At 40.7% G+C, this 25,498-nt stretch overlaps 1 long non-coding RNA gene across 2 annotated transcripts in view; it reads right to left on the bottom strand.

Moving 5' to 3' along the window:
* LOC147998138 (uncharacterized) overlaps window positions 1-24,623 on the bottom strand; it is a 63,899-nt gene extending 39,276 nt beyond the window's left edge. The window contains exons 1-2 of one of the 2 annotated variants that reach the window (XR_015646891.1): window positions 18,368-19,313; window positions 15,580-15,736 (exon numbers count right to left, since the gene is read on the bottom strand). This is a non-coding gene — a long non-coding RNA (uncharacterized LOC147998138). Of the gene's footprint in view, window positions 1-15,579; window positions 15,737-18,367; window positions 19,314-24,206 lie in introns of those variants that run through there. The other variant, XR_015646890.1, reaches the window with a different exon arrangement.
* Window positions 24,624-25,498: the final 875 nt, after the last annotated feature.

The following is a 25,498-nucleotide window of genomic DNA, read 5'->3' on the forward strand; positions in this document are numbered from 1 at the left end:
GAAGTCAGGATGCACAAGGAGACAGAGAGGAAGGGGAAGAGAAAGAGAAAGCATGTGCACATAGAGAGGAGAGAGATGTAGATAGAGGAGGGAAAAGAGGAAATTCAGAGAGAGGAAGAGAATAGAGCGGGAACCTAAATGTCTGGGATTATATATTGAAGAACCTTTGGGGGAGAGTAAGTCCAGCCCCTGAGCTGAAAAGGCCAGGCCAGGGTAGAGGGCAAGGTATGTCAACCATGCCCTGTAACAGGTAGGGACTGAGGGATGCTGGGTGAACCTGGAGGCCAGGTCTACTTTGGTATGCTAAATAGGCACTTCAGCTTGTCATGGGTCTATAACCCAACATCCCAGGCTTTTGTTGATAATAAATAAATAAGAAACATAAACATCTATGAATACTTCCTGTTTCCATTGAGACATCATTATTGGGGATTCAAAAGCTAGAATATTGGCTAACTCTGGGAAAGCAGGCTGCTGTCCAAGTGCTGTAGGACCATCTAGGGCTTTAGTACATGAAGGCCCAGGAAGCAAACTGTGTGGGAGTACCTTTGGGTAGCTGATTGAAAGCAGGAAGCACCTCCTGGCATACACACACACACACACACACACACACACACACACACACACACACACACATATGACAAAAGAAAAGGTTAAGATTAGGAAGAAAATTTTTCTTGGGTGTGCATTTGAAACTTTAGTCCTATGATATAGGTTAGGATGAGGAAAGTCCTAAAACCAGGGAAAGGGGGAAGAGTCCCATCCTCAGGAATAAGCAAGTGGAAAAAGAAACATGGTGTTGATTGACAGTAGTTATCTGGAATCCATTTGACCTGTGACAGGTGGGTTCGAGTGGATTCCTGAAGCTTACAATATTTTTAAGTTTACAAAAAGAGATAAATTTTAGATATGTAAATATTATCACTGTTTATAGTCTGTATTGAAATCCATATTCTAGAAAAAGCCACAAACGCATGCCTTTGTGTCATAGTAGAGGCTTGGGAAACAATTTAAAATCTGATTGATGTTAACACTCTGAACTTTAAAGTCTTAATACAACAGTAGCATAGGGAGGGGAAGAAATCTGAAGCATTTCTTATTCTTTTTGTATGCCTTAAGTCAGTTTCTTATCACCATTTAAGGCTTTTACATCCTCTGCTCTTCCTAACTTGCATTTACCAACCTCAAAACACCTTGTTAGACCCTCAAACACTTTCTTAGATCCTTGAATTCTCTCTTAGAAGCTTTTATATCCTCAGACCTTACATAAACTTTAACCTTGACACTTTTTCCTATCCAGTCATTCACCATGAGACATGGGTAGTTGATCAGGAAGCAGTCCCTGCAGAGTGAGGTTCTTTAGCTAAAGGAATAGTAAAAAGCTACTTCTGTCATTAGTCTAGTCTTCAAATACATCAGAGACCTAAGGACACATTTTACCTGAATAAGTAGGACATATAATCTGTAGCAGTAAATATTAAAAAAAAAAAGCACCATCCCATGCTATTGCCAGCTCTGGTGGGTCACATGGCATTTGTGGAGTATTTTCATCTCAATCACAAAGCGTCTCAACTTGACTCACTCACTACATTTCCATTCTACATCCCAGGCTGTCGCCGGCTACTGTCTGTCCCAGCAGCAGCCACTCTCTTGCCACTTTCTGCTGTGACCTGGGTTCACAGTCTCAGCATCCACCTCCTGTGGTTATAGTCACAATTTCCAGTAACCTTTTAAAATCAAAACTCAATAAGTTTGTAATTTATCAGTTAGGTTTATATCAGTAAATCCTCACCCCACAAAACGTCTACACAATGAACTCCAAACCAATTAATATTAATATAACCTTTCCACCTAAAAAAGACAAATTGTCCTATAAAAATCCATTCCTTATGAAATATTCATAACTACTTGTGTGGTCCTTTAAGGCCACACAGATCTGGGTCATCCTTCTCCACCTCCATCTTGGTTCTCTTTCTTTCTCTCCTCTCTCTCTTCCCTTCAAAACTCTGTGCCCACCTTACTTTTTCATTGCCCAATCACAGGCCTTGCCTTATCTTGTGCCTGCCTTCACCTGCATCTAGACAACAATCCCCAATAGTCCAAATAGCCTATGTAACAATTAAAATGGCAGAAACTTTACCCATTGCCTAGATGACCACCACCACACTAGGTTCCTGTGGTGTTAATGGCTTCTTTGGAGACACAGGTCCTAGGCAGGATCAATCCTTGACTGCCAGATCCAGTAAATTGGAGACGCCTTCCTGTGGAGAAGAAACTTGGGAGACTGACCTTACTTTGTCTTATGCAACGTGAGGCATATCAGGTGTCCTGTTTGTCCACACTTTGGGCAAGGTCCTGGCAGAGGGTGAGGCATTGGGGCAGGTGAGCCCACTGGTTAGAGTACCACAAACCAGATGGACGTCTTTGTCATTATACCCATATCTTCTTGGAGACATTAGGGGAGGTCACTATTAGGATTTAAGAACCTTGGTCATGATAAGTTTGAACATTTTTTATTCATATATGCAGCTCCTAGAGAGATTGGCAACTTTGCTGATCCAACTATATGGCATCATTATAGGCCACTGTAGTTTTCTGTATGGCTTAGTATATCCAAACACCTAAAGCTTAAAAAACAGAGAAGTTGGGCTGGAGAGATGGCTCAGCAGTTAAGAGCACTGACTGCTCTTCCAGAGGTCCTGAGTTCAATTCCCAGCAACCACATGGTGGCTCACAACCATCTGTAAAAGGGCATGTCTGAAGTCAGTGATGGTGTACTCACATACATGAAATAAATAAATAAATCTTTAAAAAAAACAGAGAAGTTAGATTTGACTGTCAGCAAGGTACTGAACGAATTTGACAGTCCTTGTCTAAGATGGCAGCCAAGTCCTGACTCCTGTTCCATAGTCAAGACTCCAACCTGCCACATACTGTTTATTTCTTTCCTGATGCCACCTGAGGTGTGGCCAAGCAGCTGTGAAGGGTGATTTAAAGTGAGCTCTTTATGCTGTCTCAGAAATGTAACACTGAGACCAAGACCATTTAGTTTTGAGCACTTCTGGCCCTTTTCTCCTCCTCTTTTTCTAGACCAAATGTTACGTCAACACCCCAAAGATGAACTTGGGGACAATGGTTCCCTTTTTCTGTTCCTCTTCAAAATGCGTTCATAGTCAATAAATTTCTACTTTTCCTCATTACCCATCTCGTTAATTGGCATGTTGGGATGCTTGGCTGACTCTATCCTGTCAAAGCTGTGGGAGGCAGGGAGAACTCTTGTTCTAAAACTACCTTTATGTTAACAGAATAAAGAGGGAGTCCATAATATACTGAGCAATACAGAAAGAGAAAACATTTAATAAAATGCAACAATTAAATGTAATTAAAAACTGGAATCAACAAACGCAGAATAAAGGCGACATTCACATTCTGATGAAGGGTTTGTACAAAAGGCCTATAGCTCACAATGGTGAAATTCTGAGTGTGTTTGGGATGAGGCCAGGAAGTCTATGTTCTATTCAATACTGCATGAGAGACCTCAGTCAGTGCATTAGACTTTAGTCTTTTCCAATCTGATAGGTGAAAAATGATTTCTTAGTGTAACTTTAATTTGCATCTCTTTCATTACCAGCAGCTTGAGCATCTTTTATATGCTCAGGGACTGTTTGCATTCCTTTTTCTTGAAATGTGTGTTAATTTCTCTTTTCCATTTTTCTATGGAGTAGATGCCATTTCTACCTTTAAACAAATACTTAAAGAAATTGAACCTTTATCAGGAATGCAAATTATAATTGCTTTTTCCCACTTTGCCACTTTGTTATTTTTCTTGGTGTTTCTAGGATTTTTTTTGTAGCATGTAGTGTTTCTTTTCAACTTTATATAATCAAATCTAACAATATTTTCCTCTCTTTGTTTCTGATTTTTGAGTTCTAATGAGGAAGTCATTTTGTAAATGACAGTACAAGAATTCATACATGATTTTTTCTAGAATTTCTTCCATGTCCTATTTGGAATATGGGAGGTCACACTTTGTTTTTTCTGTATGGCTAAAAAGTCAATACTGTTAGTATTTTGTCTACGTTCTGCCCCACAGTTACCTGGCAATGTCCAGGTATGCCTGACTCAATATAAAAGGGGCTACTCATCCCCTCTGCTCTCTCTTGCTCTTGTCTTCTTGCTCCCACTCTGCCCTCTCACCCTCTTCCCCTTCTCTTCCTGTTTCCCTCCCCATTTCTCCATGTGTTCTCTTGGCCAGCCTCTACTTCTCTACTCCTCTTCTCTGTACTCTCTCTCTCTCTCTCTCTCTCGCTCGCTCGCTTGCTCGCTCTCGCTCTCTGCCCCTACTACCCTCTCAATTCCCCTCCCCATGCCCTAAACAAACCGTATTCTATTCTTTTTCCTAGTGTGGCTGGTCCCTCAGGGAGAAGGGATGCCTCAGCAAGGACCCTCGGAAGCACCCCCTTCCTCCATACCTGACTACACATCTACCAAAACATATTCCTCCTCTCTTTATCTTTTTATAAACACAACAAATACTGTTTATTTAAAATACCTTCTTTCCTCCACTATATTAGCATCCCACTTTTACTATGCCCAATTTCAATAAATAAGCAGGCCTATTTCTGAATATTCTGGTCATTATTGAAGCTTTATGATAAAAAACTTGTTGGGGATTTGGCTCAGTGGTAGAGCGCTTGCCTAGCAAGCACAAGGCCCTGGGTTCGGTCCCCAGCTCTGAAAAAAAAACTTTTATATTTTTAAAATGGAGATTTAAAATGGAGTTCTCATTTCAGTGTGATGCTGAATGAAAAAACAGGCACATTAAAGAAGCCAAAATAGGTGGGGGAAGAGGGAAAAGTTTATTCCCAACTGCCAAGGCTATCTCTCAGGAAAGCAGGGAGAAGCCATAATGGAAACATTTTCCATTGGGACTGGGAGACAGGGAGGACCTGAGCTAGGGTGGGGCCCATGAGCCTAGTGGGGTTTGTGAGCAGGGATAGAAGAACTTAGAGGCTAGATTGACCTTCACAAGTTAATAGGTACCATGATCATGTTTCTTTTGCCAGAAATAGAGAGATACAGAGACTAACTACCGCCCCTCCCCCCATTTTTCCAAGTATGAACTTTCTTCAAGCTCCTGAGGGAAGGCTGGCTTAGGAAAATGAATTTCTGGGGGAGGGGAGGAGAGGCCAGACAAAGCCTCTTAAAGAACAACAAAATGTAGTTGTGGTAGGAGAGCAGAATGTGTAGAAAATGGCATTAAAATTAACACATCAAAGAAAACAATAGCTGAGGAAGACTGGAAATCCCCCAAGCATCACATAACAAAACAGTCTGAGAAAATCCCACGCTCTAGAAATGTGGGGAAAAGGCAGATGCTATGTAAATGATGTACAAACAATCAAGACTAGGGCCCAAGACGTTTGAGCCTCAGATCTTTTCCAGCTCTCTGGCTTACTTTCATTCTTTGGAGTACATTTTGTTACCAGAAATTAGGGTCCTCTCTCAGAGGTTAGTCTGGATAGAAAAAGAATTTAAGAATGGGCTCAGAAGTTGGAAGACAATTTTATTAGTTTTAGTAAAACAACAGGGCAGGCAAGTTGTAAGGCTATGAGTTGGGGTGCCTAGGATTCCCTACTCAGGTTTTATTAATTTTCTAGAGCTTCTGTCAAAAAGATACAGATGAATAACTAGGTGAGAGCAAGGTATGGAACCAAGGATGTGTGGCCCTTCAAAACCTCTACCATTCAGAATCTCCTCACAAACCCATTTCTGTTTGTTTTTAATGGAAGCATCACTGCAAAGGCATGATTGATTATAATATTGGCTGTCAGCAATCAACTGACCATCCAGCCTTTCTTCCCTCCCTGGACACAAAGGCTAAAAGTCCCAAGCTTCTAGCATTTTCCCCATTTTTCCATGCTATAAGCATACAAATGATATTTTATCACTCGGTAGGTTTAAAGGATTTTTAGAAACTGTACACTAGGAAACAGAAAGAAAGAAACCGAATATATATTGTTCAATATCACACTTCTTTCCCCATCCTTTGATGACTTCTATTCTGTTTTTTGTTTGAATGGATTTGTCTATTCCAAGTTATCTCATAGAAATAGAACCATACAATATTTGTCATTTTCTATTTGGCTAATTTCATTGAACATAATGTTTTCATTCAAGTTTATCCAGTCGCAGTTTCTATCAAACTTTCATTTCCTTTTATTTCATAACAATATCTATGTTAGCTTGCAAGTGATTGAGCTGGGCTGGGCTCCTTCCAGGGACCTAGCAACAGGGACCTAACAACAGCTCACCAGATGCAGATGGCCTGGCAGCATAAAGGGACTGCTTGCTACCCCAGTCCTCCTCTCTCTCTTCTTTCTCTCTCTTACTTTCTTTCTCTTACTCTGTTCCCAAGTGCCCCTGGCTGCCCCCCACCCTCCTCTGTCCTTCTCTATCTCTGCTGTCTCAGCCCTTGTGACTCTGTCTGGCTCTACCCATTTTCCAGGTTCTCACTCCCCTTCCTTCCTCCAAATAAACCTCCTTTAATACTAGGTTTGTCGCATGGCATCATTTCTCAATGCTGGGGTGGGGGAGTACCTTGGCATGGGCCCACCATGTACCCCTTACCTCTGCTGCCACTGCATTATAATTCATAACATTTTCTTACATTCTTTGTGTGTGCGTGTGTGTGTGTGTGTGTGTGTGTGTGAGAGAGAGAGAGAGAGAGAGAGAGAGAGAAGAATGTGTGTGTATGTGTGTGTGGTGTGTGTGTGTGTGTGTGTGTGTGTGTGTCTGTGTGGTTGGGAGTGTGTGTGTGTGTGTGTGTGTGGTGCACTAGTGTGATGGTTTCATGTGCAGGTCAGAGGACAACACTTGTGAACTTGTGAGAATCAGTTCTCCCCTACCACTATGTGGATTCTGGGGATCAAACTCATGTTATCAGGCTTGACAGAAAGTTGAGCCATCTCACAGGCTTTTATTTGATTGAATGTGTGTTCTAATTTTATCTTTCCTTACCTGAAGTTTTCTTTCTTTATTAAGCATGATTAAACCTTGTTGATTCTTTATATGTGCCATGACCTGTTTAGTGTTTTGATGTAAAGTAGGACTACAACATAGAAGACAAAGAAAATGAAAGGTTAAAGATAAGCAGCATCCATGAAAAAGAGATTTCTCAAATTAGGGACTTTCGTATATTTGTAACATGTCAAAGAATTCAGAATTGAAACAGAACACTATGTTCTTTGTAAGTCTAAGCAAATTCGTTCATTGTAAAGCAGAATGGGTGTAGGGAGATGAATTACTGGTAACAACTTATTAAAATCTTCACATCATAAAACAAAAAGTAAAATGGTATAAGGCAGGGTTTTGAAACTAGGATCTACATGATGTAAGCATTTGGGGGCATTAGGAAGTAACCCAAATCCCCTGGAATTACATATTGCTAAAAATGCTTTTGATTTATTTAGGAAATAGTTAAATGCAATTGCTGAAGATGCAGAAAAATGAGGTATTTCTCCCTATTTTATTTTGTTGTGATGGTTTGTCAAACTGATTTATGATGGTTTTGTGTTATGGTAAATAGTAGATATACAAAATTTAGAGGACTTAGTAAGCACCACAAAATGTTATGACATAACATCAAACACATGTAAGGCATTTTGTATTTCCTCTGTCCTTCATTGTGAGACAAGCTAGAAAGGCAGGCAAACTTACAGGAACCTGGAAAGGGAAAGAAGCCCTCCAACACATTTCTCATTACATTTCTCATTGGCTGAGACATAAGAACTTCCATACAGCCCAGACCCGGTGAGAGAGAGACCCAACTGCCTGGTCAGGTGGGCACTCCTGAGGCTGCAGAGTGGAAGAGACCACCAACTCTGCTCACCCCTGCCCACATCCCTGGCCCAAGAGGAAACTGTATAAGGCCTCTGGGCTCCCGTGGGGGAGGGCCCAGGAGCGGCAGGACCCCTGCCTGAGACACTGCCGGAACCTGAAAGAAACAGACCGGATAAACAGTTCTCTGCACCCAAATCCCGTGGGAGGGAGAGCTAACTAAACCTTCAGAGAGGCAGACAAGCCTGGGAAACCAGAAGACACTGCTCCCTGCACACACATCTCGGACGCCAGAGGAAAAAGCCAAAGACCATCTGGAACCCTGGTGCACTGAAGCTCCCGGAAGGGGCGGCACAGGTCTTCCTGGTTGCTGCCGCTGCAGAGAGCCCGTGGGCAGCACCCCACGAGCGAACCTGAGCCTCGGGACCACAGGTAAGACCAAATTTTCTGCTGCAAGAAAGCTGCCTGGTGAGCTTGGGACACACGGAAGCAGAATTTCTCTAGGACCGGGCACGTTCTGTGTTTACCGGAAGTCCCACACCCGCGGATCCCGGCCCGCAGCAGCTCTCTGCTCCCAGACCCGGTGAGAGAGAGAGACCCAACCGCCTGGTCAGGTGGGCACTCCTGAGGCTGCAGAGCAGAAGAGACCACCAACTCTGCTCACCCCTGTCCACATCCCTGGCCCAAGAGGAAACTGTATAAGGCCTCTGGGCTCCCGTGGGGGAGGGCCCAGGAGCGGCAGGACCCCTGCCTGAGACACTGCCGGAACCTGAAAGAAACAGACCGGATAAACAGTTCTCTGCACCCAAATCCCGTGGGAGGGAGAGCTAACTAAACCTTCAGAGAGGCAGACAAGCCTGGGAAACCAGAAGACACTGCTCCCTGCACACACATCTCGGACGCCAGAGGAAAAAGCCAAAGACCATCTGGAACCCTGGTGCACTGAAGCTCCCGGAAGGGGCGGCACAGGTCTTCCTGGTTGCTGCCGCTGCAGAGAGCCCGTGGGCAGCACCCCACGAGCGAACCTGAGCCTCGGGACCACAGGTAAGACCAAATTTTCTGCTGCAAGAAAGCCCTGGTGAACTCAAGACACAGGCCCACAGGAACAGCTGAAGACCTGTAGAGAGGAAAAACTACACGCCCGAAAGCAGAACACTCTGTCCCCATAACTGACTGAAAAAGAGGAAAACAGGTCTACAGCACTCCTGACACACAGGATTATAGGACAGTCTAGCCACTGTCAGAAATAGCAGAACAAAGTAACACTAGAGATAATCTGATGGCGAGAGGCAAGCGCAGGAACGCAAGCAACAGAAACCAAGACTACATGGCACCATCGGAGCCCAATTCTCCCATCAAAACAAACATGGAATATCCAAACACACCAGAAAAGCAAGATCTATTTTCAAAATCATATTTGATCATGATGCTGGAGGACTTCAAGAAAGACATGAAGAACTCCATTAGAGAACAAGTAGAAGCCTACAGAGAGGAATCGCAAAAACGCCTGAAAGAATCGCAAAAATCCCTGAAAGAATTCCAGGAAAACATAAATAAACAAGTAGAAGCCCATAGAGAGGAGACACAAAAATCCCTGAAAGAATTCCAGGAAACCACAATCAAACAGTTGAAGGAATTAAAAATGGAAATAGAAGCAATCAAGAAAGAACACATGGAAACGACCATGGATATAGAAAACCAAAAGAAGAGACAAGGAGCTGTAGATACAAGCTTCACCAACAGAATACAAGAGATGGAAGAGAGAATCTCAGGAGCAGAAGTTTCCATAGAAATCATTGACTCAACTGTCAAAGATAATGTAAAGCGGAAAAGGCTACTGGTCCAAAACATACAGGAAATCCAGGACTCAATGAGAAGATCAAACCTAAGGATAATAGGTATAGAAGAGAGTGAAGACTCCCAGCTCAAAGGACCAGTAAATATCTTCAACAAAATCATAGAAGAAAACTTCCCTAACCTAAAAAAAGAGATACCCATAGACATACAAGAAGCCTACAGAACTCCAAATAGATTGGACCAGAAAAGAAACACCTCCCGTCACATAATTGTCAAAACACCAAACGCACAAAATAAAGAAAGAATATTAAAAGCAGTAAGGGAAAAAGGTCAAGTAACATATAAAGGGAGACCTACCAGAATCACACCAGACTTCTCGCCAGAAACTATGAAGGCCAGAAGATCCTGGACTGATGTCATACAGACCCTAAGAGAACACAAATGCCAGCCCAGGTTACTGTATCCAGCAAAACTCTCAATTAACATTGATGGAGAAACCAAGATATTCCATGACAAAACCAAATTTACACAATATCTTTCTACAAATCCAGCAATACAAAGGATAATAAATGGTAAAGCCCAACATAAGGAGGCAAGCTATACCCTAGAAGAAGCAAGAAACTAATCGTCTTGGCAACAAAACAAAGAGAATGAAAGCACACAAACATAACCTCACATCCAAATATGAATATAAAGGGAAGCAATAATCACTATTCCTTAATATCTCTCAATATCAATGGCCTCAACTCCCCAATAAAAAGACATAGATTAACAAACTGGATACGCAACAAGGACCCTGCATTCTGCTGCCTACAGGAAACACACCTCAGAGACAAAGACAGACACTACCTCAGAGTGAAAGGCTGGAAAACAACTTTCCAAGCAAATGGTCAGAAGAAGCAAGCTGGAGTAGCCATTCTAATATCAAATAAAATCAATTTCCAACTAAAAGTCATCAAAAAAGATAAGGAAGGACACTTCATATTCATCAAAGGAAAAATCCACCAAGATGAACTCTCAATCCTAAATATCTATGCCCCAAATACAAGGGCACCTACATATGTAAAAGAAACCTTACTAAAGCTCAAAACACACATTGCACCTCACACAATAATAGTGGGAGATTTCAACACACCACTCTCATCAATGGACAGATCATGGAAACAGAAATTAAACAGTGATGTCAACAGACTAAGAGAAGTCATGAGCCAAATGGACTTACCGGATATTTATAGAACATTCTATCCTAAAGCAAAAGGATATACCTTCTTCTCAGCTCCTCATGGTACTTTCTCCAAAATTGACCATATAATTGGTCAAAAAACGGGCCTCAACAGGTACAGAAAGATAGAAATAATCCCATGCGTGCTATCGGACCACGGCCTAAAACTGGTCTTCAATAACAATAAGGGAAGAATGCCCACATATACGTGGAAATTGAACAATGCTCTACTCAATGATAACCTGGTCAAGGAAGAAATAAAGAAAGAAATTAAAAACTTTTTAGAATTTAATGAAAATGAAGATACAACATACCCAAACTTATGGGACACAATGAAAGCTGTGCTAAGAGGAAAACTCATAGCGCTGAGTGCCTGCAGAAAGAAACAGGAAAGAGCATATGTCAGCAGCTTGACAGCACACCTAAAAGCTCTAGAACAAAAAGAAGCAAATACACCCAGGAGGAGTAGAAGGCAGGAAATAATCAAACTCAGAGCTGAAATCAACCAAGTAGAAACAAAAACGACCATAGAAAGAATCAACAGAACCAAAAGTTGGTTCTTTGAGAAAATCAACAAGATAGATAAACCCTTAGCCAGACTAACGAGAGGACACAGAGAGTGCGTCCAAATTAAGAAAATCAGAAATGAAAAGGGAGACATAACTACAGATTCAGAGGAAATTCAAAAAATCATCAGATCTTCCTATAAAAACCTATATTCAACAAAATTTGAAAATCTTCAGGAAATGGACAATTTCCTAGACAGATACCAGGTATCGAAGTTAAATCAGGAACAGATAAACCAGTTAAACAACCCCATAACTCCTAAGGAAATAGAAGCAGTCATTAAAGGTCTCCCAACCAAAAAGAGCCCAGGTCCAGACGGGTTTAGTGCAGAATTCTATCAAACCTTCATAGAAGACCTCATACCAATATTATCCAAACTATTCCACAAAATTGAAACAGATGGAGCCCTACCGAATTCCTTCTACGAAGCCACAATTACTCTTATACCTAAACCACACAAAGACACAACAAAGAAAGAGAACTTCAGACCAATTTCCCTTATGAATATCGACACAAAAATACTCAATAAAATTCTGGCAAACCGAATTCAAAAGCACATCAAAACAATCATCCACCATGATCAAGTAGGCTTCATCCCAGGCATGCAGGGATGGTTTAATATACGGAAAACCATCAACGTGATCCATTATATAAACAAACTGAAAGAACAAAACCACATGATCATTTCATTAGATGCTGAGAAAGCATTTGACAAAATTCAACACTCCTTCGTGATAAAAGTCCTGGAAAGAATAGGAATTCAAGGCCCATACCTAAACATAGTAAAAGCCATATACAGCAAACCAGTTGCTAACATTAAACTAAATGGAGAGAAACTTGAAGCAATCCCACTAAAATCAGGGACTAGACAAGGCTGCCCACTCTCTCCCTACTTATTCAATATAGTTCTTGAAGTTCTAGCCAGAGCAATCAGACAACAAAAGGAGATCAAGGGGATACAGATCGGAAAAGAAGAGGTCAAAATATCACTATTTGCAGATGACATGATAGTATATTTAAGTGATCCCAAAAGTTCCACCAGAGAACTACTAAAGCTGATAAACAACTTCAGCAAAGTGGCTGGGTATAAAATTAACTCAAATAAATCAGTTGCCTTCCTCTATACAAAAGAGAAACAAGCCGAGAAAGAAATTAGGGAAACGACACCCTTCATAATAGACCCAAATAATATAAAGTACCTCGGTGTGACTTTAACCCAGCAAGTAAAAGATCTGTACAATAAGAACTTCAAGACACTGAGGAAAGAAATTGAAGAAGACCTCAGAAGATGGAAAGATCTCCCATGCTCATGGATTGGCAGGATTAATTTAGTAAAAATGGCCATTTTACCAAAAGCAATCTACAGATTCAATGCAATCCCCATCAAAATACCAATCCAATTCTTCAAAGAGTTAGACAGAACAATTTGCAAATTCATCTGGAATAACAAAAAACCCAGGATAGCTAAAGCTATCCTCAACAATAAAAGAACTTCAGGGGGAATCACTATCCCTGAACTCAAGCAGTATTACAGAGCAATAGTGATAAAAACTGCATGGTATTGGTACAGAGACAGACAGATAGACCAATGGAATAGAATTGAAGACCCAGAAATGAACCCACACACCTATGGTCACTTGATTTTTGACAAAGGAGCCAAAACCATCCAATGGAAAAAAGATAGCATTTTCAGCAAATGGTGCTGGTTCAACTGGAGGGCAACATGTAGAAGAATGCAGATCGATCCATGCTTATCACCCTGTACAAAGCTTAAGTCCAAGTGGATCAAAGACCTCCACATCAAACCAGACACACTCAAACTAATAGAAGAAAAACTAGGGAAGCATCTGGAACACATAGGCACTGGAAAAAATTTCCTGAACAAAACACCAATGGCTTATGCTCTAAGATCAAGAATCGACAAATGGGATCTCATAAAACTGCAAAGCTTCTGTAAGGCAAAGGACACTGTGGTTAGGACAAAATGGCAACCAACAGATTGGGAAAAGATCTTTACCAATCCTACAACAGATAGAGGCCTTATATCCAAAATATACAAAGAACTCAAGAAGTTAGACCGCAGGGAAACAAATAACCCTATTAAAAAATGGGGTTCAGAGCTAAACAAAGAATTCACAGCTGAGGAATGCTGAATGGCTGAGAAACACCTAAAGAAATGTTCAACATCTTTAGTCATAAGGGAAATGCAAATCAAAACAACCCTGATATTTCACCTCACACCAGTGAGAATGGCTAAGATCAAAAACTCAGGTGACAGCAGATGCTGGCGAGGATGTGGAGAAAGAGGAACACTCCTCCATTGTTGGTGGGATTGCAGACTGTTAAAACCATTCTGGAAATCAGTCTGGAGGTTCCTCAGAAAATTGGACATTGAACTGCCTGAGGATCCAGCTATACCTCTCTTGGGCATATACCCAAAAGATGCCTCAACATATAAAAGAGACACGTGCTCCACTATGTTCATCGCAGCCTTATTTATAATAGCCAGAAGCTGGAAAGAACCCAGATGCCCTTCAACAGAGGAATGGATACAGAAAATGTGGTACATCTACACAATGGAATATTACTCAGCTATCAAAAACAACGAGTTTATGAAATTCGTAGGCAAATGGTTGGAACTGGAAAATATCATCCTGAGTGAGCTAACCCAATCACAGAAAGACATACATGGTATGCACTCATTGATAATTGGCTATTAGCCCAAATGCTTGAATTACCCTAGATCCCTAGAACAAATGAAACTCAAGACGGATGATCAAAATGTGAATGCTTCACTCCTTCTTTAAATGAGGAAAAAGAATACCCTTGGCAGGGAAGGGAGAAGCAAAGATTAAAACAGAGACTGAAGGAACACCCATTCAGAGCCTGCCCCACATGTGGCCCATACATATACAGCCACCCAATTAGACAAGATGGATGAAGCAAAGAAGTGCAGACCGACAGGAGCCGGATGTAGATCGCTCCTGAGAGACACAGCCAGAATACAGCAAATACAGAGGCAAATGCCAGCAGCAAACCACTGAACTGAGAATAGGTCCCCTGTTGAAGGAATCAGAGAAAGAACTGGAAGAGCTTGAAGGGGCTCGTGACCCCAAAAGTACAACAATGCCAAGCAACCAGAGCTTCCAGGGACTAAGCCACTACCTAAAGACTATACATGGACTGACCCTGGACTCTGACCCCATAGGTAGCAATGAATATCCTAGTAAGAGCACCAGTGGAAGGGGAAGCCCTGGGTCCTGCTAAGACTGAACCCCCAGTGAACTAGTCTATGGGGGGGGGGGGGCAATGGGGGGGGGGGTTGGGAGGGGAACACCCATAAGGAAGGGGAGGGGGGAGGGGGATGTTTGCCCGGAAACCGGGAAAGGGAATAACACTCGAAATGTATATAAGAAATACTCAAGTTAATAAAAATAAAAAAAAAAAGAACTTCCATACAACTGAAGAATAACATCAGTGAAAACTGCCCATAGAGACACACTTTCTGCACTACATCTCAGTTACTTAAAACAATTGGACCATGTTTGCTTAAGAGCAAAGTGCATGTGACTTTTGTTTTTGACTTCATCAGCATACTTAGGATATACCTCATAAACCATTTTATTGTTTCATTGTCAAAAGGAAATTAAGATAATATAAATATGTCTTCAAATTCATGTGCTTTACTTCGTTTTTAAACTCTAAGTTTTAAAATCCTCTTAGCCTTTAACTCTGGTTATAAATTACCTTTGAGGAATGTAACTTTAAAAAGGACAAAACCATATACAGAGAGATACTAATATACATAGTTTCTCTATTGTCATTTTTCTCATCACTGGCTGAATAGATGGCATAAACAACTTCAGAAAACAAAGATTTGTTTTGAGAGGGTGGGTGTAATCCATTTTATTGGGAAAGATATAGAGACAGAAGATTGTATAGCAGCATGTTATATACCACTAATCAGGAAGCAGAGAGAGAGCACCGAGGTCAGCACTAGAGTAAGTCAGGGCCTCATAGCTCCACCCTTAGAGTACTGTTTTTCAGTCAGGTCCTAAGCACAAAAGGTTTAACAACCTCTCTCATTATTGCCAACAACTGAAAACTGAATGATCAAACACATGAGAGTTGTGGGGGACACTTCATGTACAAACCACAATATTCTGTCAGGCTTCTTGTCCATCCCATAATTCAAAATGCATTCAGTCTAACTTCAAAAGTCTCCACATTCTTAGCAGCATCAGCATTGTTAAAAAGTTCAAAGTCTTAAATATCTTCTGAGACTTAAAGACATTTTTCATCTGTGAACTCCTGTAAAATTAGAAAACAAAATGAGTTATATACATTGGAATAGAGTTAAAATTCTAATTCCAAAAGGGAGAAGTGAGGACATAGTGAAGAAAGAAAGTGTCAAATCAAGACTGACACCTTATACCAAATTCTATAGCTCTATATCTAGCACTAAGAACTTATGGAATCATTTGAAATTCAACAGGCATGGAACACACGTGCCTTCTTTCTTGACAGCTTGACTTAATGCCCACAACTTTCCTCAGCAGATGTTCCGCATTCCTGGCATGTCCAACACCCTGGAGTCTTCATGGTGAGTTAGACTTTGCAATCATAGTTTTATATATCGCGTATTCAGTAGCTCCATGACCCTAACATACATTGTCTGGTCTCAGTGCCTTTTTGGAACTTTGATGTAAGCCTCCATGACCTCATACTACATGTATTTGCATGTCTGTAACATCAGTACCTCTTAAATAACACCAAGTTCCGCAGCCAGCTTCAGATAGAGCCTCTTTGGACCACATTTACTTTGAAGTTGAATCTTAGAAAATATTTCCCAAAGTAGCTCTTCAGTTCTCCTCTACCATTGACACCCCATGTCCAAAAGCTTTCTTAACCTCCCAAATAGCACTGCCAGCTAGGGTCTAAATGTTCAAGAAAATGAGCCTGTGTGGGATATTTCACATTAAAACTGTAACAGTTGTGTGGCTGAAGAAATGGCTCAGTGCTTAAGAACATGTATTTTTCTGGCAGAGGACCTAAGTTCAATTCCCAGTACTCAGTCCTGGCAATTTGCAACTGCTTGTAACTCCAGCTCAAAGGGACATCTAGAGACATGTACACATATGTACATGTACATGTGCAACAATAATATTTTAATAATAGTATTTTTAAAAGACTGTAATAGTTGCAGCTTTCTCTCTCTGTGCCTACACATAAATCTAAAGTGTATAGTATACTCATTATCTTGTTCCTTTCTTAGTAAATCTAGTTCTGCTTCATATGGATTCATCCTGAAATTCTGTTGTGTAGTGTAAGTCAAGATTCTGGCCATGTATGGATGTTTCAGAGGGAAATCTTCCATCTATAACTAGGAGCACTGTGCTGCATTTCTTCTAGTAGTATAAAGAAGTCTCTTATACTTTGGGCTGATGTCTAGTCATGTAGTAACATGATATTTGTGAAGCTTAGTGAATAACTCCAGCAAAGCCCATTTTAAGTGCTCTTATTCATGGTTCTAATTTTTATTGTATAACCATATAACAAAGGCTTTTTTTCAACAGCTCTAAGAATTTCAAGAACTACCGTTTGCAGAAATAATCAGATACTTATCACATGGTGTTCTGTTGATACAGACTTAAGGAAAGAGAGGTATGTTTGAGTTTTCAGCTTGAGAGAATAGTCCATCATGGTGAAGAAGGCAGGGAAGCAGCACCAAAAGACAGCTGGATTGTGTTTGCAGTGATGGAGCAGAATGTTGGACTCAGTTTGCTTTCTAATTTTTTATTCATTTCAGGTCTTCAGCTCACATTCAGATTTGGTCATTCCTATTCAGTTATACCTCTCTGGAAAAACTTTTCTGCACATACCCAGAGGTGTGTTTCCATGCTGATTCAAAAATCTAGTTGACAAGGAAGATTAACCAATCAATGCTTGAAAGGTAAATTTAGAAATAAAAAGTTGTGTGATGAAAACAATCTGCATTTTCCTGAGACTGAATAAATATTATTAAATTTTCTTGATATATATGTAAGGTTATTTCAGCATTATCTATAATATGAATAGAAGTTGGGAAACAACCTAGTTAACTAGTGACAATAGAATTCACACACATACTATTTAGTTAGCAAATAAGAAAATGCTTCATATACTGATATTAAAAACCTGCAGGCATTATCGTTATATGAGAACAGTAAGCTAGAGAGCAGTGAATGCTACCTTTCCTGAGAGAAGATGAGGTTATTTTAAATATGTTCATACTGTGTTGTATACATTTGCTTAGGGGAAGAAAAAGATATGTATGACATAAGTAAAGGTGAATGTCTGTATGAGATGGAGGAGGAATTGAGACACATAGGAACCACAACAAGACCAAGACTGTCCATCTGCATTCTGATTTTTGAATCATATGATTTTTAAAAAGTTAAAAGAATGTGGACTTCACATCTCAAGTATATTTTCCCACTGACTGTTAATCTTGAGAAAAGGCTCTAAATTCTACAATCATTTATTATAACCAACACAAGAAATGTTCAAGTATTCATTTTTTCTTTAGAATTAGTGATTTTTTTCTTTCCATACCCTTAGTTTTAAAAAGACAGTCAGTGATGTTTCTGGTTTACAGTAATTCAGGCAATATAGTTGTTGCCTGTTTTATGATAGAAGAAGAAGTAATTTTATTTCTATAAAGCAAGAGTTGATTGGGAATTTTGATGAAACTGTGATAGATGCCAGGAATAAATGACTTTGAAGAGAAACAGACCCAATAAGTGTGAACAGAGTAAAGGCTAAGCTACTACCCAAGGCAATTGGCTGCCTAGAAATCTTGCTCTAATGTTAGCATTTCTTCTAGGCTCTGCCCCACAGTTATCTGGCAACAAACAGGTGTGCCCGACTCACTATAAAGGGGGCTACTTGCCCCCTACTCACTCTCTTCCTCTCTCTGTCCCTTCTTTCCCTCCATCTCTCCACGTGTTTCTGGCCGGCCTCCTCTCCTCTTCTCTTCTCTTCTCTTCTCTTCTCTTCTCTTCTCTTCTCTTCTCTTCTCTTCTCTTCTCTTCTCTTCTCTTCTCTTCTCTTCTCTTCTCTCTCTCTCTCTCTCTCTCTCTCTCTCTCTCTCTCTCTCTCTCTCTCTCTCTCTCTCTCCTGTCTGTCTTTATCTCTACTCCATCCTCAACTCCCTTTCTCATGGCCTATATCCATTGTATGACTGGGAGAAGATGAGGTTATTTTAAATATGTTCATACTGTGTTGTATACATTTGCTTAGGTTCTTACAGGACCTTCGTTCTAGGACCTCTACCCCTGGGTGACTTCCTTCCTCTTGCTCTCTGGGGAGCAGTTCTTTCTCGCTGCTGAAAAAAATCCTAAATTTAGGTAAACTGTTCTCCCTCAGGCTCTGAGATCCACAGCAATCCCAGAGCTCAGGCCCTAGTTCACTGTGTGACCTGGTGAACTGGCCTGGCTGTGATCTCTAGCTACCTTGTTCTTGGGAGGCTGGAACAGGGAAATCGTTAGTTCCCCTCCTACTCTCACCCAGATGGGAATGTCTTCAATGCCATGCCTCTTGGTCTAATTCACAGGCTAAATTTGGCCCCATTATCCAAAAACCAATAACTCTACATAGCCGCTTAAAGGTGCTTTCAGAACTCTCCACTGATCCACAGATCCATAGTTCATTCCTCTTCCTCCTCATTCTCTGCTGTGCACTTTCACCCCGCCCCTCACTCTTGCTCCCTGCAGCTGTGGCCTAACTATCCTAAGTTCTCCACATTCTCTCGCTCCCTGCTCTGTCAAGCTGCTTCTGGGGCTTCCTCATTCCTGCGGCCTCTGCTGCCTGCTCAACTTCTCTGCTGGGCACTCTATGGCGCAGGCGCAAGCTCCCTCACCCTACATTGCCCAGAGCACCTGGAGCTTGCTCCCCTGCCTAAGCAGAGTTGCTAGGAGACAGAATACTGCTTCAAACTCTGCTCTCTCCCTCCCCCCAGCTTGCCTGTATTCTGCTTTGTGGAGCTGCACATAAGCTCCCATGGCCACTTCCTGCCGCCAAGCTGCACTGCACACCCCTCACACTGTCCTGTGGCTCCAGTACCATCTTTGTTATGGGCAGTCCCCGGTTCACTGTTTCTAGGAGTACAGCCTGTCAAAGTCACTTAGTAATTAAGGTTTTTGTTCTATTCTGCCTTGGTAAATATTGATTTCTAAACAATAAAAAGTTAAAGATCATTGCCTTTAATATATGTTTAGCCTTGTTTTTGCTACTGTTATTAAGTCACAGTGTTCTCACTTTATTTGCTAGACACATCTAGAACAAGCAATTAAACAAACACAGGTTGTCTAACTCAGATATGCTTGGTGGATACTGGCTCTCAATCTTGTGAAAAATATGCTAAATATAATGTTAAATGTTTGGGCTTGTTGTTATAGACAAAGACCCCCAAAGACTAACAGTGATCCCCCAAGGTCTATGAAAAAGATTTGGGCACAGTGACAAGATTCTACCTGGATTGTGTTATGATAAGCACTGAGAAACACTGCTTCATTGCTTTGCCTGCTGCCAGGGCTTGTCTTACACTGAACAAACAGAGGATGCCCAGAGCGTTAAATGCCTCATACTGCCTAAGTCAAGGTGAGTCATTTCTCATTTTTCACATACCTACTCCACAGGAGAAAGCTTTTTGTCTTCTAGGCTTGAAGGCCAGACTGACTCTGTTCAAGTTATAATGGAGACCACAGGGACCTGGGGACTGTTTAGACAGTGAACTATAGACCAACTATTTTTATTAATATATGACTCCTAGATTATAATTTATTCATCCCAGATTTCTGACTACATTGCCAGCTAAGCTAACTGTAACTTGATAGCTAGAAAACTGACCTAGTTCCTTACCCCAAGGTAACCCACCACTATATTAGCTCATTACTCAATTTGCTAACGAGCTAAGACTGCCAGATCTCTTATCAAGGACAGACAGGTTTGCCTTGCTCACAGCCTTCATGATAAAGGATCCACAAGTTTAGATGTGAGCTCTGAACTTAATCCTCTCTGATTTTATTTTGATACTTTATAGAGAGACTTTTCCTCTCTCTCTCTCTCTCTCTCTCTCTCTCTCTCTCTCTCTCTCATTATTATTATGTTTATTTCATGCTTGCCCTTTAAACATGTATGTGTTATGTATGAGGGCACATGTGCATTGGCAAATGTATAGAGGTCAGAGGATATCTTTGTGGAGTTGGTTCTCTCCTTTCACCTTATGTGGGTTCTGAGGATTGAACTCAAGTTATCTATCTTGTGCATCAAGTGTCTTTACCTCCTGAGACATCTCACTGCCTGGCCCCTTACAGAGCTGTCCTTAAGAGGGTTAGGGAGTTATGGTAAATGACCTCAAAACAACCTTGCAGTTTATGGTGGGTTAGATGAGATGTCCCCCATAAATCTCAGACATTTGAATATTTCATTCTCCAGCGGGAGAATGTTTTCATTTGGAGGTGTGGCCTTGTTGGTGCAAGTCTGTCAGTGGGGTCAGTCTCCAGGTTTGCAAAGGCTTGTGCCATTGCCAGTGTGCTCTCTGCTTCCTGCTTGTGGTTTGAGATGTGAGCTCTCAGCTGTTTTTACTACTATGCTTTCAATCTACCATCTTGTCTCTAAGGCCTTAGAACCATAAGCCAAAGTTTTATAAGTGACGTTGGTGTTTTATCAGAACAAGAGAAAAGTGGCTAAGATATAGTGTGAAAATATATCACATAAACCAAGTAGCCATGGGACTGGGCACTTGGTAAATACTAGGGTGAAATGGTAGCTCTGAAACTCTGGATTCTCTGTCTTGAGTAAATTTGATATAACCAATGTCTGCATTAATTCCTTCCATCTGGTGTTTGGTGGTACTGCATTGCACACCTATACTGTTATCTATTTACCTTTTAATTGATAAAGAGTATTTCTGGCTGTCTTCTGTGCTACTAAATCTGCTATATACAACTCTCATAGTACTTATACTATGGATATTTAATGTCATTTTTTGTGAATAAGAATCTAGAAGTACAATTGCTAGGTTATTGCCATGATTTGACCTCCAGGAGCAACTATGAATATGGTTTCCAACATGACTCTGCCGCATTTTGTCCCTGCAAGCAGGACATGGCAGTTCCATTTGTGTTGCAACCTTACTAACTTGAGTGATCAGATGTACATTTTAGACACTCTATAGAAGTATAATAGAATTACATTGTAAATTTTCATTTGCATTTCTATGATGACAAATGCTTCTAAGCATCTTTCATTCCATCCCTGCTCTTTACACATTTGCAAAATACTAAACCTAAAATGTTAGTCTGTAGTCATGGCGTTATCTGGTTGTAAAACTCTCAGAAGGACAACGGCAGCACCATCACTATTTCACGTTGGTATTAATGTGTGAACTTTCCACTGACAATAGAATGGGTACTATACACACATTTTCTAACATTCAATAGTTTTCATAAACTATTGCCCAACTATGTCCTAATGAAATGCTTCAAGGAAGCAGTCACCATAATTAAGGGTCAGAAATGTTTCCCGGGAGGTGATGTATGTAATTTAACTGGGATATTTGAAAATTTCTGACTTCATTAGATGGTGAACCTCCTATAGGGAAAATAGTTTCTAATGGTTATTTTTAATTAATAAAGTGTCAAGATAATGATAGAGTCCCTGGAATTGGAAAACAGAAAACGATTACTGTGCAAAGCAGCTCTGTAAAAATACAGGGCATGATCTCTCCAGGACTCAGCTTCATCAGCTACAAAGCAGGACAATTAATGACTCTGAATCCTCTTTTAACTCTGACCCATGTTCAGTATTTTGAATTGCTCTGTGACTACTAGGTGGTTTTTTTTTCTTGTGATTAGATTAATTAGATGTAATAGTACAATTTGGAGGAAAAAGAATATCCCTGTCAGGACTGACAAGTTCTCTCCCTGTAGTTTTTTCTCTATGATAATTAAGTGAATTGAACCTCTTGATTTCCTAGCTGTGATAGTTAAATATGCATGAATTCTTCTTTTCCCATTATTTTATTGTGAACATTTTCAAACACACAGGAAAGTTGAAATAATGTTGCAATGAACACTCAAAAACCTAGACACCTAGATTCTGCAATTAACCTTTTGCTCTACTTAATTTGTTAAATCTGTATACCATTATATATTTAAAATAAATAAAAAATATATTTCAAACTAAATGACTGACCTCAATACACATCTCTTTGTTCCTTGTACTTTAAGATGGACTTTGAGTATGTTACTGCACTATGGCACATATGTACTCTTTCCTAGAAATGAGATGGCTGGTGTTGTTCCTAGAATGAATATTTTCATATAACATCCTTTAGGACAGTGGTTCTCAATTAGGGACATTTTTCTCCCCCTCATCTGATGCAGGGGCTCATTTGGCAGTGTCTGGGGTAGCTTTGGTTATCATGACTTGGGTATACCAGTGAATGCTGCTAAGTCCACAGGAAGACCCCCTAACAACAATTACCCATTTCCAAATATTATTAGTGCTGAGAGTGCCCAATATTGTTTTAAGAAATGGTAGACCAGGGCCAGAGAAATGGCTCAGCAGGTAAAGGTGCTTGCCAAGCTGACAACGTGAGTTTGATCCCTGGGACCCATGTGGTAGAAGGAGAAAAATGACTCCTGCACATTGTGCTCTGACCTCTATATGTGTGCTGTGGCATGTGTGCACTGTGGCTGTGCAGCCCCCAATAATATAATATATAAAATGAATATATAGTAAATAAAATGAAATTAAAAAGATAACAAAAGATATGGTAGATTCATCTCTAGTGCTATTCAGAAACACATAATGTGAGAAACTGTATTGCCATTCTCCAGGACGCCAAAATGTCTAAGATTAAACAAAGGCTTGAAGACTGTTGTTTCTTTTAACTTTCTTGTTCTGTTTGTGAAATTATTTTACTAAAGTACTGTGTGCTTATCATTTAATTTTTTCCATTCTTCCTTTTTATTCATTTAGATATGAAATATTTGTTTATGAAACCTTCACACAATCCCTCACCACCACCACCCAAGAGTGAATGAATTCATTGGTGTGTGTGTGTGTGTGTGTGTGTGTGCAGTTCATTTATAGAACACTTAGCTAGCATGTGAGAGGCCCTAGGTTTGATTCCCCAGGACCATCAAACAAACAAAAAACAGTAAACAATTCATCTTAGGGGTGATCAAGCGAGGGATGGGCAGGTTAAAGAGGAACAGGAATCTGAAAGAAGTTCGTATGTTTATTTCTTTGTCTAGCTTTTACTTTTGTTTTCTTCACTGCAGTCATTCTCAGTCTAGCTCATCCAAGCAAAGCCTTCCTCTGAAGGCTTTGTATGTCTGTGATATGCACAGGCCTGGGAGGAAAAGCAAGGAAAGCCAAGGGTTGAAAGACAAAAACAACAATATAAAAGCCAATCCACAACTGCTCCCTCATGCTAATTGTCAATGTACACTTGCATCCAGATTCTAGGTGTTTCATATTCAGTACCCATTAACCAGGCCCTTGTTCCCCATCAATAGCAGCATACCACAATGACTAGTATGGAGATAAAAAGTGCAAGTCTTCAAAGTTTCCCAAGATACTGTATCTGAGAGTCTTCCCCCCACAACATACACTTCTCAGAATATTACAGATGTGAACCCACACCAAGTTTGGTGACTACGTTCAGGAGACCTTGTGGTTTTGTGAATTTTAAAACAGCTTTATATTGATTATTTACCTACTTGCTTACCTATGCACGCCACAGTTCACACGGGGAGGTCAGAAGACAACTTGTGGGAGTTGCTTTTCTTTCACCATCAAGGTTATAGGAATCTAATTCATGGTCTCCAGGCTTGGCAGCAAGTGCCTTTGCTGGCTGAAGCCAGTCTGCTTTTGTGTTTCTTCTCCCTTGACATTATTCACTAGAGTTATAAATACTTAAAGCAATCCTTTGGTAAAACTTTACCAGACATAAGAGGATATTCAGGGTAGAAAGCTTGATCTTCTCAAAGTGTATCCTAACAACAAAAGTCACCAGCTTTCTATGTATCCAGACCTACGTGATGCTTGTCCAGCCAAACAAAAGCTCAGAAAATTCAAGCTCTTTTTTCATATGCACAGGAACTTTCTCTATGTGCTTTATCATACCTTAAAAACCCTGAAGCACAGTATACTTATAGAAAAGGGCACATGTCTCATGCACATAATTCAGTGAACTTTGATCTTTGTGTGCACCTGTGAAACCACTTGCCCAAACAGGATGAGAATGTTATCAACTTCCCAGAAGCTCCATAATACTTAGAGCAGCCAAAACTTGTTAAAGGAGACCTACTTTGAAGCTTTGAGCAGCTACAATTTTTTTTTGGTAAGTATGTTTTTCTAAGTAACAACAGCCAAGCCATTCCTTTGTCCCTTTGCCAGTTCAGTCACAGGTGAATTTCTGGGTATCTCCCACCTATCATAAACAAAGCCAGATTTTTTTAACTTGAGTATTTCTTATATACATTTCGAGTGTTATTCCCTTTCCCGGTTTCCGGGCAAACATCCCCCTTCCCCCTCCCCTTCTTTATGGGTGTTCCCCTCCCCATCCTCCCCCCTTGCCGCCCTCCCCCCAACAATCTAGTTCACTGGGGGTTCAGTCTTAGCAGGACCCAGGGCTTCCCCTTCCACTGGTGCTCTTACTAGGATATTCATTGCTACCTATGAGGTCAGAGTCCAGGGTCAGTCCATGTATAGTCTTTAGGTAGTGGCTTGGTCCCTGGAAGCTCTGGTTGCTTGGCATTGTTGTTCATATGGGATCTCGAGCCCCTTCAAGCTCTTCCAGTTCTTTCTCTGATTCCTTCAACGAGGGTCCTATTCTCAGTTCAGTGGTTTGCTGCTGGCATTCGCCTCTGTATTTGCTGTATTCTGGTTGTGTCTCTCAGGAACGATCTACATAAAGCCAGATGTTTTAAGTCTAAATCATAGGGCTGAAATCCTGCCAGTTAGTCTGGATTCAAAGTAATCTGGAAATTGCTGGCTGTTTTCAGAGTAGAGTGACTT

The sequence above is a fragment of the Rattus norvegicus genome, chromosome X (assembly GCF_021556685.1).
Source record: "Rattus norvegicus strain SHRSP/BbbUtx chromosome X, alternate assembly SHRSP_T2T, whole genome shotgun sequence".
In the NCBI taxonomy this organism is placed as follows: Eukaryota; Metazoa; Chordata; class Mammalia; order Rodentia; family Muridae; genus Rattus; species Rattus norvegicus.